This window comes from Argiope bruennichi, chromosome X1 (genome assembly GCF_947563725.1).
Source record: "Argiope bruennichi chromosome X1, qqArgBrue1.1, whole genome shotgun sequence".
In the NCBI taxonomy this organism is placed as follows: Eukaryota; Metazoa; Arthropoda; class Arachnida; order Araneae; family Araneidae; genus Argiope; species Argiope bruennichi.
In genome coordinates this window covers 2,655,303-2,673,698 of record NC_079162.1, presented here as the reverse complement: position 1 = coordinate 2,673,698, position 18,396 = coordinate 2,655,303, and the positions used below count along the sequence as shown (strand labels likewise).

The 18,396-nt window shown below is 29.0% G+C and overlaps 1 long non-coding RNA gene across 1 annotated transcript in view; it reads right to left on the bottom strand.

Annotated features, from left to right (window-relative positions):
* Positions 1-18,396, bottom strand: part of LOC129958837 (uncharacterized) — a 50,610-nt gene that overhangs the window by 28,669 nt on the left and 3,545 nt on the right. Inside the window, exon 2 of the long non-coding RNA XR_008783329.1 lies at positions 13,810-13,877. This is a non-coding gene — a long non-coding RNA (uncharacterized LOC129958837). The remainder of the gene's footprint in view (positions 1-13,809; positions 13,878-18,396) is intronic.

Below are 18,396 nucleotides of genomic sequence, written 5' to 3'. Positions count from 1 at the left end.
GCCGATTCTTTTACAACATTAATTTTTAAAAATAATACATGGATTAGATTATTTTTTGTCTTGTTAATTTATACCGAATGACAATTTACAGATTTGGAAATGAAACATCGTTTAAAATCATCTTAAAAGAATACCAGCAAATCAATATTTAATACAAATTATTTATCAATAATTTAATATTCACTTTTTAGTACATTTAAGATATCTAGAAATTCTAAACGAATTTTCTTTGGATAAATGACGAATACGCTAAGGATTTTTTTTTTTTAAGTTGCATCTTTTACATTTTTGTATGAAATATTTTGTTCTCTCGGCAGGCCTTTAATTATTTCAAGAAGTTGTTTTTAATTTTAAACGCTATTTGTAAATATAACAAATTTCCATTTTTTTTTTGTTGTTGTTAAATAAAAAAAAAAAAATGTTTCAAATTCATTTTAATTTAATTTTTCAAATTTTTTAGACAGTATTTCGAATTTGTTAAAGAAACATTCTTTGAGTTAATTAGTGAGAATTTTTTCCAAGTACAGATATCGAAAGAAAATCTAAATCGCAAATAGCACTTTCTAGTTAAACTTGAGAAATAAGAGGGAAAATGTGATCTCAAATTTTGCTAAAGACACTCCACTATTTTTAGTAATATTTGTATGCAACACTCTTAACCACTATCAAGATTTGAAGATAAAGCAATAAATCGTTTGATTCGGGCGTAAATCGATATGTATTCATGCATTCCTATGAATCAAATTGTTCATTCGGTAAGTTTGAAATTATTTCAAAGAATATATTCCACTTGTCGAGAAGATACATGCCAAAGGCTATAAAAACTTTTAACGTTCAGACATTTTTTATATTCTTAAATTTTTATATAATAAAATATACCTACATTAAATCTCTATAGATAAGAGGAATGTTGAAACGGTACGTTTATTAGATGAACTTTACAGAAACAAAGCGTCTCATCCTCAACTTAAATACAGGGGTAAACTGAATTTCAGGTTTCTGCTTAGTCTTTTTTTCCAAAAGAAAAGCTATATTATGCAAGACTAGAAATATTTTTCTGTAAAAATTAAACTATTTATAGCCAATGAAGACAAAAAAAAAGCTTTCCTATGAATAGCTCGCTTTCCATCCCCCCCCCCAAAGATACACTTTCCTCCTAACACGCAAAGAGTATTACATTAAAAATAAAAAATAAAAATCAATATTTTCAACCCATTTAAAAAATATCCCTCTAAACAACCAAAATCTATCTTCCTCTTCTAAGAAAAGCATAAACAATTTTAGTTACATTAACGTTATGTTTAAAAGCAACTTTAGGGCTATTTTGTTACGGTTCTGGTAATTTTGAATTACGGTCAGATGACGAGGCCGAACCTGAGGTGGCACCCCCTCCCCCTCTCTCTCCAAACCTCAACAGCTGGAGGACGGATTTAACGTGCGCCAGACCCGCTTACACGACTGTTCTTCGATGGAATCGGGTCTTGAACCTGAAACCATCCGGTTCCGAAGTTGACACCTTATCACAAGGCCACCGTGGCCCATAAAGGCATAACCAGAAACCTACTTTTGAGCTCAAGACTATATTGTAGAAAGGAGATGACAACAAGTCGAATAAGAAAATTTCTATCAAATTATCTATGTTTAAAATATTATAAATTACAGCGATAATTCATAATATTGAAAAATCTTACGAAGTTACTTACCTTTGAAATTCATAATTACTGAAACATGCAAGTTGCCAATTAATCAAGAGGCTGGATAACATGCCAAAAATAAAAATTTTCGATAAGAAATACAGTACAAAATATACCACAATTTAAAACAAAGCACCTAAAAATATCGATCGACGCATAACTGATTATTTGACAATGTTTGGATTCATTAGCTCAATTTATTCAATTTATTCATTAGCTGTTCAATTTATGAACATTCAACAAATAATTTGGTATTTTTATATTGAAAATGAGAACTGCTTAAATAGTGTCTCAAATCCATCCAATTGAAAGTAAACTAGTGGATTATATTGAAACATCACGAAGGATTGTTTGCTAACATCTCCCGTGTTAGCAAGCGAGCATGTAAAGAATCCGAAAATAACCGCATCACAAGAAACGAGTTTCTTTTTACCTTATAAGAAAAACTTCCGTTGAAGAACTTCGAATAAATTTTTACTTCATTTAAAAAAATCGCAGGGAAGAGGTTTTACTACATTTTACTACTTATTTAAATAATCAGAAACATATGCGTGTCTCTACTTTTCAACCATTCACCCGTTGTGCATATACTCCATTTCATCATGAATTTAAAATATTTCAAGTTTCTTTTATTTCTACTGAACTTTTCTTCACGATACCAAACTTGCTTAAAGCTTGTTGATATGTGATGGCAAGCAAATATTTAGGACAAATTTATTTTCTTTAAAATGTTTCAATGTTTTAATATCAATACGATTTAAAAATATTAATACCCGTCACTGTATTTACTTCCAATATGCGAGCTGAAAAATCCTGATTTACTTTATAATTAAGTAAAGTATAATTTCCAACTATTCTCTACAATGTTAATTGTATAGATTTCAGTATTTAATTATATATATTCCATTATTTGTCATAATTTTAGGGTTAAATGAGACCCACTACATTTCGTTTGAAGTCCAAATGATGTATGTTGAAAGAGAAGAAATATTCAGCATTCCCGATAAGAATGAAATTCAAAAAATGATGAAATTCTTATAAGCTGTCAATGGTACTTTAAAATCGCTTATTATGACTTTCTATACTTTTAAAGGTCATCTGAAATACTTCCCCGAAGTTAGAAATATGGAAACTACATAATATTAGTATTATCTTATTCAAATTTCTTTTTGAACCAGAAAGAGAAACAAAACCAAACTTTTATGTAGTCTTCAAAGTCTTTCGAGTCTTAAACTCACATTTTATGAAAAATTTCATCTTCAAGGACAAAACTTAAATATTGCAGGCAGCGTGTACAATTCTAATATTAAATAAAGGAAATGAATATGCCATCTATTGTAAACTTCTATATCATCTACAGAAGCCAATGGCGAGACTTAATATTTTGTCGAAAAACATACGCTACCTTCAAATTCGGAAAAAGCAACTTTAGGGATTTGCAACAAAAATATTAATCGAAATTCTTCGAATAAAAACTAACCAACTGGATTAATAATGTATTTTCTATTTAAGCAAAATAATTCAAACCAAGATAGAAGAATACTTGGGAATTCGGTTTCATAAAGAGTCCGAATGAACTCTATTGTTTGAATTAGCATTTCCAGAAGAGCGCATGCATCGGCATCAATCATTGGTTTTAGTAAAATTATTCCCCAAAATACTTGATTAAATGAAAAACTACCAGAGCTGGTCAGAAATTTTTCAGTACAAAAAACAAAAATCAAATGTCAGTTGTACAATCACTAAAGCAAACAGTGTGTATGAACTACAGTCTTGATCAGAATACACCTATCATCCCTGAATCAAACGAGTCTTTAGGCTTTTAAAACGCTACAGAAACGACATAATCGGAATTTTTGAAAAAAGTTTTGCTACTTTTTTTTCGCTTTTGCAAAGAACATCAAAGACTTACGATTCAGGGTTCGATTTTTTTTTTTGTATTTACATTTTTAACTTGCCAGCTATTTTTCAAATTTTCTTTCAAAATCATTGATTTTTTACTAGCAGATCGGTTATTTATGATTTTGTTTCGTTTTTGTCTTTCAAATTAGTTCTAAATTTAGTTTTCTTTTAATTTGTATTTGCTAACATGCCTTCACTGTGACAATATTCAGTGTAGTATTACATAGTGCATGCTCAGACAATTTTATTGTACTATAGCCATAATTTCTCTTCATCACAATTTTTTACGGTTTACGACATATTCTTTTAGATCCAAATATTCTTAAGAACTTCATCTCATGTCAGTTGCTGCCTGTACGGAACTCATCTAAGATTTAAACTGGACAGATTTATAATTCGATATACATTTAAAAAATTTGCACCACACAACTGCCTATTTTCGCCAAAGAAATCCATCATTTCTCTTGGCTTCAATAATTGGATCTTGTTAACTATTTTAATAAGCAACTATTAACTTAATTATTAAATGTGCTAACTTTTGATTTTTAGATGTAAATTTATTCTAAGCGATGTAATACATCTTCAAAATCTTGTATCTGAATGTTTAGACATCAGTGAATGAACTGATGACATCAGTTGCAATGAACTGATGTAATGGAAAGATTACATTTTTTCAATTCTTATGTAAGAAATGTACGTCATTCAAAGAAAGAATTCATCAGCTTTGGAATAATTTTTTGGATGCTACAGAGAGCTGGGGTAAGAATTAAGGTAAAATTTTCAAATACCAGATGTTTCTTAGGAATGAACAACTCGCATGAAACTGTAAAAGAAATTCCAATTTTAACTCATTCACTGCTACTGTTGGATTTAGCAAAGTTTTTACTTCTGCTTTTTACGAACCAAAAGTACACATACAAAAGGTTCATAGAGTGTCGAAAAAAAATAATCTTAATTATTCTTTTTATTTTTATAACTGAACCAAACGATGTACTGAACCAAACTTCAGAATGATTGAGCAATGTGTTTTCCTAAATGGGAAAATAAGATCTTCCGAAAAAAGGATAGGTAAAAGGTTTTGCTGTTTTATGCTTCATAATTGTACTCGTCAAACTTCAGTTTCAACGTGTCTTTAGTTTCTCATGTATATAAAGCAGAAGGAATGCATTGAACGAACCATTATTTCAGTCTATATTTCGTTTTCTCAGATGCAATAAATATTTGTATTTCAATATTTTTTCATCCAGAAAATTACCAGAAACAAAATTGCGTTGTTTTCTTCCTTTTCTTTAAGGACCGATGTGCCTCCTTAACATTACCTTTCCAGTCGATCATGGTTGCTATGCAAAAAATGCGTCTTCAAATTAGACATCTTCACGCAAATCGCCACATCGCTGTGGCTTCCGTTGAGTTTATTCCCATTGTATTATTTTTTGTTTACATTAATCACATGATTTAAAAGTGGGTGTCGAGCATGAGAATGAATGCACAATAAAAAATTTATGAAGTGAAACCTTTTTACGATTGATACATTTACCAAAGACGTTGCATCCTATGATAATAGTGTTGCAAGGTAATTTTGTTTACATAACACTTTTAGATCTTCCTGCGACTGTATGGTATTTTTTTTTATTTTGAAATAGTCAATATTATTTAAGTACTAAATATATACATGAATAACACTGGGATCATAAGAATCGAAAATTCGTCAGCTTTTGTGGGTTTCTCAAAACCATCGCAAACATTTCTTGTGAGTTCGAGAGAGAGTTTCCTCTCTAGAGTTAATTTTTTCCAATAATAATTCCCATAAATTTCTTCAAATTGTGCTTTTGAATTCTCAGTTTTTAATTAAGATATTCGAATACTTTTTCAAATAGTTATTCCTTTAATTACATGAATTCAGATAAATTTATTACTAGAACTACTAATACCGCTGCTAAACGTCGTAGACAAAAAAACAGCAGAGAAAAATTAACATATATATATATCGGTTTTTAAATTCAAATCCCTGCCATGTTAAATTGTTCAAACCCGAGTTCTGTTCAGTTAGATTTGCTTTATTTTTAAACTGAATAGGAAAAGAAGAAAAAAATACGCTGGTGATATAAGAAACAAGATCTCTATAAACAGTTGCAGAAAGAATAACACGTCTCTTCCTAAGCAACTCTAAAGTTACTTTAAGAGATGCTACTTTGCGTATTGCATATATACATTAATATTATAAAATTCAAAATAAAATAGAGTATTATGTATCAATTGTATAAGAAAAATAATTACATTAAGCTGTTATATTCATTCGATTCCTTCCTAAATTTTGAGTGTTGGAGAGAAGACGTTTGATCCTAAACCGCGAGTTAAATTCACGGCTATTTGTTAATAAGGCATCGTATTCATTTTTCAATACAAAATAATTTAAAAATATTTTAAATATCAATTTTTTTTAATATAAATATTTTAAACGATCAAAAAATTTACATGCAGCGTAACTATAACATGAAATTCATTAAAGGATCAACACTTTACAGGCTAATTTTTCCCCCAATAGAAAGCAAATTTATCCTCCCAATGAAATTAAATGAGAAAAGTTCACATTTTCAATTCAACCAAGGCGAAATTCAAGTCAAGTGAGGGTTCCGCAGAATGCATTATTTTCGATAATTCTCAGGTGACTGGACATTAGAAAAACATTCTTAACATATCTAGCAGTGAATGAGTTAAAAATGGTTCCAAATTCTGATCCAAGACTGTAGCCCAACGTCTTGTAAAAATACGAGATTCAAATTCGTTCTACCTTTGTGTCATCTCAAATTTTCAGCCCTTCCCACTAGATAAAACGCGTTGCAGAAACAGAAGTTCATGCTTGACCAACACTTAGAAATCGATTTGTTCCTTCTCGAGGACTGTCGCGTCGAATGAATCGCTCCAACGGAACGAGAACAACAACAGAGCGACACGGGTAGGAGCGTCACACCGATTAGAGAAAGAATTTCCTTTTACTTACTCATGCGTAGTTAAATAACTGCGTTAAAAATACAAACTGCATTACATATCTTTTTAAATGAGATTCCACTACAAATAAATGTATTGACACTATTACAAAATAAACCTTTTGCATTCCGATGGCCACTGGGAAAAAATGCGAATACTAAAGCTACAGAAATGGAGCAAATCATTTTCGGAAATTTTTTTATACAATCATTTCCCGTGGATAGACATTTACAATCTTTTCCCTGTTTCTGATCAACTAGTCTTAAATCGAAAAATTTTAGGTCTGCTTGTACAATTACTAATTATACAAATGTAGTATAATAATTATTCAATTAATTTGGGTAGACTTTATGTTGTGTTTGAGTGTCTGTAAATTTACTATAGGTTTTTTTCCCCTCATTTGTGCATTTTTGTTATTTTCTGCTGAATTACTGCTTATTTTGAAGCTACATTCCCTAAATGTTAGCTGATAATTCTGAGTAGGATTTTCATCGTGCACAAAAATATAACTTCAGATTTACATTAATTAATTTCTGACTTGACTGTCGTAACAAAATCCTACAATAAGAGTCGTTTTGATAAGAGGGTTAATTAACCGTTCTTCATTCATTTAAGGATTCATTCGATTAAGCCATGCAAAACATTTTTGAAATCAAATTATTTCTTCACTAGCGAATCAAGTTCTTTATTTTTGCGAATTTTCCCATATTTATTAACATATTATTGTAATATTTTCCTTCTACGTATAGAGAGACATCTCAGTCATTTCTTTAAATCATGTTTATTTCCCCCCTTTCATAGCTTATACAAATAATTTAACGATAAAATTGCCAGCAAAAAATTATATACCGTTTACATTAGATGATAATAGTTGAGATTTCTTAGTATTCTATTTAGATTACAGAGTTAAAAATTTTAGTTTAAGTGAGTAAGCCTTGGAAAATTTGAATATTTTTTAACGAAGTTTAACATCTACAAATGATTTATTTGCTGTTTATAAATTTTATTTTATAAGCTCAAAATATCATTCAGGCACAAGTGGCACTTGAGAAAATGATTAATTCTACTGTTTTAATTCGGTTTACTAAAAAAACTCGCAACTTCTTTGAAATAACTAATGCATGGCATTTTCTTAGCCTGCACTCCGATCAAAAGGATAACTTTTGAAACTTGCAAAATTTTACAAACAAGGAAAATAAGAGATTTCTTAAAGCTTATGCAAAACGGATCTACATTTTTCAAAAAGAATATGTTGAAAAGAATTTTAAACAGTTCTCAAACTCGATTATTATTTTCAGTAATAGAGATTTAAACATGAAATTTTTACATTTAAATTTCTTTTTTCATTTTAACAAAAGAGAAAGGATTCAGTCATTTAAAAGGCAAAGCAGATTAAGATACATTCATTTGTTCGTTTTTTGAAGAAAACAGGGTCCAAAAATTAAAAGCAAGCGCTGATATATTTATAATTCAAAATATTATTTACAGATTAAAATTTTTAAATTGTTAAGGTCATCTGTATGGAACTTGATATCCTAAAAACCGTTGGAATGAAAATTTTCAAACCATTTCTAAACTTTTGATTAAGTCTTCGAAAAATTCGAAAAAATATTTAGTCAGTGATGCAATTGTTTTGGTAGGTGTTATCGTCGCTCCTTATTTGGGATAATTTTACAAAACAAAAACAGCTAGCATTTTTAAGGTATCAACACAATTCCTTTATTACTTAAATTTCGAAAAGGTTTGAAAATGTTCTTTTAATTAATGAAATATCAATTAAAAGATTTTCAATGAAAAAATTTTATGTGAAATGTCAAGACAAAGACGATAAATCGGATGTTTCAAATAAATCAATTTATAAGAGATTTCAAAATCTGAGAGTCAAATTCGTTAATTAAATCAAAATTAAAGACACTGCGGATACAACTAAAAATTTCAAAGTCAATATTTGGAATAGCTCTTTACATTACAGCACTGTTTCAAGCAAAAAATTTTGCGATTAAAATTTTTGCAGTGTTTTTTTTTATTCCATGTCTTTCTGAAAACAGCCGACCTGTTTCAAGACTTTCGTTATTTTTTTTTAATAGCTTACAATTATTTCACTGCTTTTAAAAGAATAAATTTAATATAAAGGAGAATGACTTTGTAAATTCGTCGACTAGAAAAATGTTATCAAATAAAAAGTTTTTAATTTTTGCTTAACAATTACTAATTATATTGATATAGTAACAATTATTAAATTGCTACTTTCCGATTTAAACATGCTTGTTTATTATAGAGAAAAACATTTTATATAAACCGGTTTTATAAAATTTGTGTTTAAACCTTTAAAGTTCTCAATTTCAATTTTTCGAAATCGTCTCCACTAAAATGTCAAAAATCGTAGCAGTAAAAAGTTTTAAGAATAAAAATGGAGCATTCGAATTTTGACCGATTGAAATTTTACAAAAAAAATAAATTCTCGGCTTCCAAAATCAAATCTAATTTTAATAAAGATTTTATAAGAATTTTAAAAAAATGTACAGCAAAATTAAATATTAACGGAAAACTTTCTAAAAAGGACTATTTTTTTAAAAGTTCTTAATCTTAATTTTCTAAATATGAAAAATATTTGAAAATATTAGTTATTGCACAATTTAGATGCAATTATTGCAAAACAAAGCAAATTTGATCCAAACTATCATCCAAAAGAATTTTTTCCTTAAACGAGGTAACATTGTAGTTTTCACCTAATTTAAGAGCTAAATATTTTTAAAAGCATCAAATCCGTATACGCAGTCTTTTAAACCGTAACTATCTATTCCTGATGCGAAAGTATGGTAAACGTTTTGATCTTGAAACTTCGGCTAAACATACAGCCTAGAAAGTGCTTTAAATTAATGATTTTACTATCTTTGTAGATTGATACATATCACCTTGTAATTATTTTAATAAAGCCAACTTTTATGAAAAATCAATGAATATAACTGAGTGTAACTATGAATTTGACAATAATGAATACTCATTTACGAATTGAGGACTAAATTTTTCCTGCATATGCAAAGGAAAGAGACAATAACTGAATAGGATTAATAACAATTAAAAATATTGTATATAACTCTTTTTGAAAAAAAATATTGAAGAATACGATAGGATAAACAGTTTTCATTTTAGTATTCCATTGGTCATTTTAAACAAACATAAAACAATTCAAACGGCAAAATATTTTTTCCAGCTAACATTCAGCAGCAATTCATCGTTAAATACAACTGAAAAAGTACTCAAGTGAATGGTTTATATTGATACAAGTATATATGCGTTTAAAGAAATTTTTGGATGTTTCATCTTTGCTGATGGCATAGAGCAATTAAATATCGATAAAAATGTACGACTTCATTCTATTACATTTCTGATCAAATTAGCTCAATTTTCACGAAAGAGGCTAAACAAAAACTAGGAAAAACGCTTGGGATCTTGGTAAGCTCAACAGCAAAATTATTACCAACTAAAACTCTTGAACCTTCAATGATAAAATAGTTACTTAATGGACTTTCTAGGTTATTTAAATAGAAAAAAAAGGAAAGCAGCAATTCAATCACAGCAATTAAACAGTCCTCAAAGAAATGACCGAAAAAAAAATTCGTACCTATTGCCGATAACCGAGTTGTTTATTGCTCGAAAGATATTTTTGAAAAATATAAATTGGGACAATTTAGAGAGAAGACGCCTATGATTGTCCTGAATTCTATCTTAAGATTGTATATGCATCTATTATTTGTTCCTATATTTAATAAGAACCCTGAATTGTCCTTTTATTATAAAATAGTGCTCATTATCCAAAAATGACCAGGCGTAATTGTTTTTTTTAAAGTTAATTTAGAAAATCCTCTTTTCAAGTTTCTCCAGTTTAATAATCACTGTAAATGAATATTAAAAAAATTTTACGCAAAATGCATCTTATTTTTAAGTAGAAACTAGTTTATTTTTATGTGATCTTTTTATTATTAACAGGAGATTCCTCAAACAGCAAATTCACTCATTCATTAGTGTTTAGAAAATGTGATTTTAACGATGTCCTTTATATATGATCTTCACATATAAATTAATTTTAAAATTTAATATCTGAAACTTTTTAATATGACTCATTATTCCAGTGACGAATTTAAGCTTTTGTATCCCTACGCATGGGCGTTCTAACTCAATAAATTACCTTTGTCTCATATTTTTAGCTTAGAATATTAATGCTTTATTTTAGCTTACATTTTTATTTTAGCAGCTTTGTGAAGGTATCCTTATTTTTAATTATTTATAGTAAACCACGACTGCGCGGTCTTGACGTTTGTATTATTTAAGCGGAGGCTCAGTTTTAGTAAATTTATCCAAGATTTATGTGAACGTAAGGAAACGGATAAGAATTGACTATTTGTATTTGATACACTATCAATATATTTTAATAGTTCATGGAATTTCTATCAAATTCGTAAAAAAAAAAAAGAACGTTTCTAATTGATCAGCTTACAGTCTAATGCAATAGTTTAACCTCTATTCAAAAAATAGAAATAAATTATTCCAAAATATACCAATTTTAATAATGCACTATTATTCAACCCAATATCAAAAGACCGAGACTCGAAGGAAACTTAATCAATTCGAACCGAAATTAAACAGAATACCGAGAAATACCCGACTTCACAAAAGAAAATATGTGTGAAATCTATGAATGTCTTGGTAAAGAATATAAATGCTTAAATAGCATGAATTTGCTTTATCACCAATGACGGTTTAGGGGAAAAAAATGCGCCAGATGAAAGGCAATCCGGGAATTCAACAATATAAAGAAAAATAATGAATATAATGTATTTTAGAGGACTGGGTTTGGTAGATAGTATTTTTACTTTAGTAGATAGTATTTTTTTTAAACTAAGGGAATTCTAATCTGAAGGACGCTTATTTATCACAATGGCCATAGAAATGCAAAAGGCATATATCCACAATTAAAGCTGTAATTCAAAATACTCACATGACGGTATAAACTGCTTTCATACAGTCTAGGAAGCTTACACAGTATGCAACTACTTACCTTCATCAATGTTCTTTTACATAAAATTTTGTAATTATTCACACTTCATGATTAAAATTCACTGTCAAATAAAAGCATATTTACAACAGGACAATTGAAAATAATTGGTACATTATAACTAGTACCGAAATTTTGCGAGACTAAAATCATACTAAGAAACGATCAAGTTATGTAAAAAACTATGTTGCGTCATTATGTCTCCTTAAACTTTTGAAAATAAATTTGTCGAAGATTAGATTTAAATTGATTATTCTATCTTAAAATAACGCATAATTACAGAAAGTGATAGAGAACAGTCTAGAATAAATATTATCATTTGAAACTAGTGATCTAATGACATTTTTGAATCGTCTAATCAAAAATTTTAGAAATACAAAATTACAAAATACACTAATAAACAAAAACCTATTGTTTTCAGTAAAATATCATCTAAGAATCTTGGCTAAAATAAATATAGAAACAATAGGAAAAGAATTAAAACTATTAAATAAGCAAATATAAATTATATTTAATATTTATATGATAATGTAAAAAAACAATAAAATTTTCATAATTAAAACAGAAGTAACAATGTTTTGAATATTTAGATGGATCATCCGCCATTTATTTCATATTCTCCGAAATTCCATTTAATAATAAATTCAGAAAGAATTTTGAAAAATGGGACACAATGATTTGCATTAAACAAGAGGAAAATTGTTACAAGTTTTACCAGGAAGCAAAATTTAAAAATATGCGTATATATTTTTGCTTATGCTTTTATTTCGTCTTTAGGTTCTAACAAAATCCGTCAATTTTTCCATGTGTCAGTTTAATCTATTGTAATCCAAAATAATGTTATTCTCCGTTTCGGAGTCAGATACTTTGATATTGTCTGACAACGACTTTCATAAATAGTAGAAATGGTTTCAAGTCAAGTAATCACTAAATGCTTATAAATTGGAACCAAATATCAAATTGATTTAAAAAATTCCACAAATTATCGAATTTTAAAAATATTATGTAGTTAACAGCAACAAAAATCGTACCAATCATTTTTTTACATTCTTGAATAAGAAGTAAGCAAAGAGAATTTATTGCAATCATTAAAAAGTTCATGCTCGAAATTCTGACGAATCCCCCACATTTCATCCTTCTAGTCCGATGAAATCCTTTTTGAACTCGTATAACTCAAAAATACTTAGAGCCAGATGAAAAAAAAAAAAAAAAAATCGCGTGAAGTTTGTAAATCAAGTTTATTAATTTACATCAATTTCTATTCAAAATCCGTTAACGGAAGTTTGAGTACAAAGAAACAATTATAGAAATTTAGAGAGTTCCATGTATCGAATCTGATACATGATTGGCGCCCTTACAGTGCAGATCCGTACTGGATTTCGACTGAACCCTGTTTAATGCTTGACCGTCTTTTGGTACATTCATTCTCACGCAAGAACTCAAAAACGCAATCTATATAAATTAAATTTGGTATATGACCTTGTAATTCTGTGTCAAAGTTTAGTTTAAAAAATTTAAATAAAAGCCATCTAAAATGCATACTCGGGTTTCTTCATTTTACGACGAAGCATAAAACGCCCTTAAACGAATCCTGGGAATAAAGACATTAAACACACATGGCATTTCTAACCTGTCCCAAGGTCTAGTATTAATGCGGTTTAAGGAGAGAAATCACCGCCAAATATTACAGAATATGTGAAAATTTCAAGCACATAAGCCAATTAATCTATTGCATTCTTAATTCATTGTTAAATCATCCGATGATTATTGCAATTGGACCACATAATTATGACCCTAGAAAATCAATTAAAAATTTTGCACGCTACATAAACAAGACAATTTTATATTTAATAATAGAATACACCATATAAGGCCTTTTATAAGGCCATATTTCTAAATTTACAAATAACTTTCTGTCGGAATTGGACCTCCAACATGTTATCCTCCTATCCAAAGCTTTTTAGTGCAATTAGACAACGATTTCAGCAGACTCTTGCGTAAGAAAATTCCCCAAAAACAAAACCGATACCACCTTCTCATTTCTGTAGATACTAGTAAATGTTTTTTTATATAGTAACTACTTGAAATAATTTTTTTTTATTAGTCAAGTGCACTTATATATTTGGCCAATCCTTCACAAAAAAAAATTGAAATTTGAATGAAACTTACATTGATGAAGAGATGAATGGATGAAATGATGAGTCGACAAAATGACGAGTCAAAATGATACCACTTGCCTGAAAGAATAAGTTTTATTAATAAAAAACACAAATGCAGTGACTGGGTATAAGTATTAAAAAAACATTTATAAAAATAAAAATAAAACACATTAATAAAACTAAAGACATTTAAGAAGTGGCAGCTACTTTCAATACAATACTGAAGAAAAAATAACGAAGAAAAATGGATACAAATTGCTATGGATTAAGACATTTTTAACAACATGCAGTGGGCATATTTAGGCTTCTCGTTTCATAGTTTTAGACAAAAACAAATGATCAATTTAGTTTAACATTTTAACACTTATTTTTGCTTCACATTCTATGAAAATATAATTTTATGTTTATTTTAATTATGAAAACATTTGCAAATAAACGTTATTCAAGCAGATGCCCAGTTCTTTTCGAATATTAGAAAAACAAATTGAGCATAATGAAGCAAATAGAAAACACAGCAATTCTATTTGTGAAGGAATTAATAATTGTCATTTATGTTCTAAAGAATTCGTAATATTTAACTAATTTAGCAGCTAGGCAAATAAAATCGTTTTAATAAACCCCTTCAATGACGCATCTTATTTTCGCGTCGAATTACTGAATTTTAAATCCATAGATTTAAAATACAAAAATCGCCTAAAAATGCTTATGCAAAGTTTCTTATATTATTATAGGAATTAAAATAATTACTGTCCGAAGAAGGATATGCCTCATCTAATTAGTTAAATAAATTCGTACGCCAAGGGGCTAAATCTCATCTCAGTCCACCGGCCTAGATTGCTGCCTAATCCGGAATTCTACCACTAAATAGTGGATATTGGTTGGAATAGCATTTCGAACCTGCAGTCTTCCAGTCACATACTTAAAAATCATCCATAAATTGATTAATCTACTTTTACAAAACTATTCTATTTTCATTAAGTTTCAATTGCAGTCCTTTTCTTACCTTTTGCATTTACTTTAATGTAACATTTAAAACGATGGTAAATTTCAGTGTGATATTTTATCAAATTCCTTTACCATAAACCGGAATTAAAAAAAAGAAAGTTTGGTAGTTATTATAAAATAACTGAAAAAGAACAAAAAAATGTCAACCTATAAAAGAAATAAAGTAAAGCATGACAAACAGGGTACAGGTTAGCTGCATGTCTAAGTTTTTAAAAATGATAAATTTCACGCTAACATAAAATCAAAAGTGGTTAACAGCGCGTTACAAAAAAAAAAAAAAAAAAAAAAAAAAAAAAAAAATCAAAAACTATATATATTATGCGTTTAATGATGCATCTAATTTTGTTTTTTTTTCTATACTTAAAAGTAGTTTTTTTCAAATAACAGATTTTTATTTTCAAAAATGTAGGTTATTTAAATTGACACAGATGTATTGTGATTTTTTTTAACATTTTATATAAATACTTCCATAAATACTTAAAAACTTTCCAAAAACGTCCTTCTGTTTTAAAAAAAATTAAGTTAAACAAAATATTGACAAAAATTAAACAAAATATTGAAAAATATAATTAATTTTTAAAAGAATAAATTACCTAATGCAATCGCTTACAGGCGATTTTCTATTTTCGATAAAATTTCAGTCTTCTCTTTGCACAGAGGATTTCGGAGAATTTTTTAAAAATTATTTTTCGGATTTAGCCCAAACCTCATCTCTGAATAACGTTACTTGATCCAAGAATTATCCATATACTTACAGAAATCTGGTCTAAAATAATGCACATCAATTGTTACATACTGTGACAATACATGCTAAGACGAATAAAACACAATATCGGAGAATTTTATACGAATGTATCCATTTTAAGTACGAATATGAACGCTCGCGACTTGAAAGCGAAATAAACGTCAAAGATTTCACACTGCTCTTCAGATAAAGATTAAAATCTGCTGTTCCGAATAAAAAAAAGTGGAAGAATATAGCAGGCAGTCAGCAAGCTTCAAGTGCCAGCCACTCCAATGAAATTGCATAACATATGAAAGGCAAAACAATTCCTAGCTAGACTGAAAAATTATCGGGGTAAAGTTCAACCTTGACTTCTGTATGACGCCCCTAAGCAATATCTAGTCATAACATCCCGTATACTTACAGAATACAGAATTCTGGATTGGGCAAAAGTAATGCATAAATACTCTTTTTAATACATAGTTTCGTTTGTATTTTTATGACTTAATCGTCCCCTATTTTGATTCATCTGAGAGAGGTTTGTATAAAGTAAATATAATTTTATGAAACTAATAATCGGCAGATCCCATTGCTATTTATCTCAGGCCGACTTCTTTTAAAAACAATTTGACAGGCGCAGATGAAAAAAAAGGGGGTTCCATTTGCAGAAGTTTTGCCTATTATTATTCATGAGATTCAAGCCAAACTTCCCGTCAAGAAATGTTACGATTAGTAGGCGTTGGTATTACTTTTGCCAATGCAGCTGCTGGAAGAGATTACAGAAAAGACTAAATAAATGAGGCAACTGCAGACTATTATTCTAAATAATTTCAACCATTTGGTCTTTTACATTAAACATCTATTTTGGAAATCTTCAAAGTTTTTAAGAAAATGTACAAACAGAATATTTCAGCTGATAGTAATGATTAAAAAAATTTACCGAATGAATCGAAATTTGATTTCAACCCTTAACTGGGGAGGTGAAATTTTAGGACTTAACTGGGGAGGTGCGGTCTATGAGACCGCATTTCATTTACACTAAAATTAAATTTTTTAATGAATGTATTAGTATGAAAAACTGCCAATATATTTTGCAGATATTTTTCTTGATATAAAGACATATTTTAGAAATTTTCCGAAATATATTATCAAAAACAGCAAATGCGTTGGAACATACATTTTCTTCTCAAATTACATGTTACAATAAATAATATTCTTGAAAAAGCATATAACTTTTCACTTTTTAAATTATATTTATTTTTACAGTATATGGAAGAAGACAATATAATGCAAAATTCAACAATTATATGAAAAATAAAAATGACAATGGGTAAAATTGGCCCTTGTTTTTATCGGCTTGTATGACTTTCATAACACGGTTTTCTAGGGCATTTTAAATATACAGGTTAAGAACTAGTATAAAAATCAACCTATAAATTCTGTATATATATCTCTTGGTATATTTTATAAATTTTGAAAATACATTACCACTAGAAAATTTAATTATGTTTGAACATACATATCAAAATCAGTTCAATGCAAACTTTTTTCGAAAAACTCTTCTGTACAATTATCCTTATCACTAAAATCACTTTATTCTTCATTTAAAAGTGTCTGGAGTACTGCTTCATAATAAGATCAGTAAACTGGATGCTATTTCGGGGCCCAAGTTTTAGCGCCAACTGCTAAGCCTTGTTTATCACTGGGACACTAACAGGGAGATGCGGTCTTAGAGACCACGCTCGAAGAAATAAATAACTGAATTATTTTAAAAAGCATCTGCTGAAATCGGTTCAAAAAGTGTACGTGTATTCAAGGTCATAAAACAGGAAGCTACAGGGTCAATACATTCAACTGAGCTAAAAATAGAATAGGGGTGACAGAAAATCAATCGCTAGCGGTCTCACAGACCGCACTTCCCCATTTAAGGGTTAAAAAAACGCAGTTATTTACTGAAGTATTTAATCTCAATTGCATTGGTAAATAGGCAATCATACTCTGTGTATAATGAAAATTGAGAAAGGGAATTCATTAAACTTAATGCTTTAAATGCGACATTTCAATAAATTGCTTACTTATAATGTACGCGAATAAGGGGTAATATTCAAATGTAGGACAAAAAGAAAGTTGTAATGCAATAAATAAAATCAAGTTATTGAGCTTTTATTTTTAAATTTTAATTCGAAACGAAGTAATTTTACCTATAATATTTATGAATTAATAAAATCTGCTTATACAACAAATGCCTTTATTTAATCAAATTCGTGGGGCTGTTTACATGTCTCATTTCATCTACATCTAAATTCTACTTGACATATTTCGATGCACTACTCCACTAAAACGAAGCTTTTTAGAAGTCCACTGAGAAATTACTTTCAAAAACAAATATTGTAAAAAAAATTTGAATAATTTGCTCCAGAAAACAAGTCGCTGTAAAAGTGAATTTTAGTGTGTCCCTTGCTGCCCCAACAATACCAAGTCGCCAATAAATATGGCGAACAAAATAAACAAATACTTCCGCGGAACAGTTATGGTTACCATTTCCCGCCATATAATTAGGACTTTTTACTGATAAGTATCTTTTCCAGACTGCCCGGTGCCTTCCACAGATCTGTAGAAGGCATCGGGCAAAATTTTAACTTAAAAAACATCCTACGGCTTCCGCTAGTAGCGGGAGCGGGAACCTAGTAAGCTTCACTAGCACATTGAACATAAGGACTGTGAGGATAACAGGAACAGTACATAACCAAAAGAAAAGAATGGAGAAAAAAGCAATCGGAACATTCTCCTTACAAAATTTCAAACAAACATCCTTTTCCCAACTTCATCAACTCGTAAAAATATATTCCACTCACCCTTCATCCATTC